This window comes from Populus alba, chromosome 13, assembly GCF_005239225.2.
Source record: "Populus alba chromosome 13, ASM523922v2, whole genome shotgun sequence".
In the NCBI taxonomy this organism is placed as follows: domain Eukaryota; kingdom Viridiplantae; phylum Streptophyta; class Magnoliopsida; order Malpighiales; family Salicaceae; genus Populus; species Populus alba.
The window spans coordinates 2,299,442-2,303,116 of NC_133296.1; positions in this window are offsets into that span (position 1 = coordinate 2,299,442).

Here is a 3,675-nt window from a genome sequence, read left to right on the forward strand (position 1 = left end):
ATGGGGGGGGGGCGAGGACCGAAATTGGCAGGGACGCAATTGAAAGAGACAGAAGATAATTGAGGGCTGAGTTGAAATTTGGGCGCATTCTGGTGCCTTTTTTAAATGAAACGGCGCGTTTTACCCAAAACGACGCCGTTTCACATATATATTAAAAAAAAAAAAAAGAAGGACCGAACGGTGCCGTTTTGAACGGCACTGTTCCCCTTTCTTCTTCCTCCCCGAACGTGCAGCAAGCATGGACAAAAAGCTTGTTTAATCAAGCATGGGAAGAAATCTTCGTGCAGCAAGCGTGCACTGACAACACCCGGAGCCCATACACCTCGGACGACGCGAAGCCAGGAGGGCCACGCCTTGATCAACCACGCTCGCCGACCAGCCGACCGGCGCTGTCCCCCCACGATGCCCTGCTCAACCTGCTGTCATGCTCCCCACGCTGCCCTGCTCAGCCCATGCAGCCCCGCTCCCTTTGCCCGCCTATAAAAGAAGGGGAGAGACTTGAAGCACGGGAGGAGAAAGGAACGAAAAAAACCCGAGACCAAGAGAGAGAGAGAAACTGAAGGAGAGAGAAATAGTTGAACCAAAGGGAAATACTTAAAACTCAAAGAAACAGAACCAGGAGGAGGGGAAGAGTACCGAAACCGTGGGAAAACTTAGAGGAAAGGCAGACCAAGCACGACCCGAGAGGTTACCGGACTGTTGGGAACCGTCGTTTTGAGCCACCGACCTCCGCTGCAGCACCATTAACCCGAATGTTCGACTAGCAGCATCACCTCCGCCGTGCTAGGTATTCTTCTTCCCCCTGCATTCTCGTTTGCCTTTATATTCGTTGTCCTCCTGCATGCGGAATCGTTCTGCATGCAGGAGGTAGGGGAAGGGAATTATTTTCCCTTCCCCGTTGGTTTTTTTGCACTGGGTCGGGTTTCCGGCCCAGTTTTGTTATTATTTATTTTGGGCCAGACCGAGTCTGGCCCAGTCTAAAGAGAATTTTTTTGTTGGGCCGAGATCGGCCCATCTTCCTTGCGGGCCGAGATCGGCCCAGCCTCCTTGCGGGCCGAGATCGGCCCAATCCTGTTTTGGGCTGATGTTTGGCCCAATTCCAGCTGGGTTGGGTTCGGCCCATTCATTTGGGCTGGCCCAGCCTGAATTTTTTATTATATATTATTGAATTATAGTATATTATAATAATATATATGTGTGTATATTGTGTATATATATTTTTACTTAAAAACAAATATTTCGAAAAATCTTAAAAAATATTGTTGATTTCCTTGAATATTTTTGTCAAAATGGGTTAATGTTGGTTGGTATTTTTATACTGTAAAGATACAAAACCAATGTTAAAAATAACCGGTTTTCGTAAGAATATCAAAGATTTTCAGAATGAAAAATGTTTTTGCTTTCAAAAAAATTTTAAAAAAAAAATCCCTAAAAATGTTGTTGATTTTTCTGCATTTTTTATTAAAGTGGATTAATATTGGGTTGTATTTTTATACCGTAAGGATACAAGCTCAGTATTTAAATGCCCGATTTTCGTCAAAGCATAAAAACAAAAAAAAAAATATTTTCAAAAAATGGTTTTGTTTTAAAATACGGCCTAGTCTCTTCAATATATATAGATATAAATAGTATAACATCATATTTTTACATAACAAAGAAAATTTTCAAAACAATATATGTATTAGCATGCATTTTGGCTTTAATAACCAGTTTATTTAAGCCATGAGAACTAGGCCAATATTTCAAAAATTCTAAAAAATCCTTTTGTTTTCCTTTTTTTAGTATTTGGGATTACGAATTTATACATAAAACGTATTCCTAAATATATATTTTTTTTTTGTATAGACGCTAGAACGGTTAGAGTTTTACCCGATAAGATAAAAGACCTTCTTACCGAGGAGGATTTTTTCTTGAACCATAGACAGACCAACGACTAGAGGTACAATAACACCTTAGTTTTTATCAGACAATAAAACAATGCAGCTTACCTTAGGTAGGGCGTATTTGGGGTGCTAATACCTTCCCTTTACGCAACCAGTCCCCGTACCCAATCTCTGAGGCCAGTTAGGGTTCCTAGTGACCAAAATACTAGGTGGCGACTCCTATTCCATTTCCTACCGATAAAAGACACCTTTTTCTTGTATCCCCATAGATATAGATAGATTTACATTGTAGATAAGAAAAATAGAAAAAACTATATAATTTTCGCCGCGACGCCGCACACGTGCGACAGAATGGCGACTCCACTGGGGACCTTGTAGACTAAGCTTTGTTTTTGTCTGATTTGTTTGTGTTTTTGTGTGTTTATTGTTAATATGCCTTTCCTTTTATTTGCGTATTTATTTTATTTTATTTTACTCATATTATTCATGCATTGTATACAATTGTCTCATGCATCACTTGCTTTAATTTTGAAAAGCACACACAAGCTTTAAGTTAAGTGGGGAATTAGCGATTTACCCTAAGACTATTAGTCAGGGTTTAAAGGCGTGAAACACCCAACTCATATCTGAGTGTCTGCTTGGTAATGGTGGGCATACGTGTCTTAACTGTTCTTTGCAACGCCCCCATACTTCTTTACAAAGAACGTCACTGGGCAGATATGAGACCCTTTGAGACCAGATAGAAAGACTACCCACTCTCATTTGATAATTAGAGCTTGTCCTTAGGTTGTGAAATCTTACTTTCATTTTGCATCACGATTAATAATGTTAAATTCATCAACCCAGGTTTTGAGCTGAAATCATGACTAAGTACCTCTCTTTCCAAGAATATGGACAAGAGTCTGAGTTGGCTCATATTGCCGAAGGAAAATGCCCAAGAATCGATACTAGTGGTTTACCATACATTACCAAGGTAAATCACATGGTAAACGACTTAGGAAAGTTGCTGCCTATCATGGAATATGTTGACGAGACTTTGTTTGAAAGGCGATATGGGAGAATTGCACAAATAATGAGGTTACTTGTACAAGCAGCGGCGATCAAAGCCCTTCTGAATTTTTGGGATCCAAGTTATCGGTGTTTTACCTTTGGAAACATCGATATGACACCCACCTTGGAAGAATATGAGAGAATTCTGGACTTTCCAAATGACAGCCACAGAATCTACCACCGACGCAGATTTAAAGACACAGCTTCGGAAGTAGTCAATTTATTAAGCTTAGGAAAGATCAGCCAGTGTAGAGTCGCTGAAGGGGGTTTTAAATGGAAGGTCATTGAAGCCCGAATGAAGAGAAATGCCGAAGAGGGCAAGTTGGGAGACGAGCGATATAGGTTGGTGGCCTTCGCCATTTTTGGGCTAGTGTTGTTCCCTTCTGAAACTGGGGTCATCAGTTTAGAAGCAGCAAGTGTCTTCATCGAATATGAGCGCGACCGGATCAACCCTTCCTCAGCCATCTTGGGGGAAACCATGTTATCTCTTAGTCACTGCCGAACACATGGAAAAGGAGCTATGAGATGTTGCGTCCCTATGTTGTACCTATGGATAATTAGTCATATCGAAGCACCAAGAGACATCTTCAACAACTTTTGGTGGTTTGACTTGCGACCGTTAAAGATTACCATAGATGAGACTTGAAAGAATTGGGATGAGAAGGCATGGAGGGATAAGTATGCAGCATTGCCAAGTAGCAACTTCAAATGGAAAGCGCTGTGGATGAACAACGTTATTTGC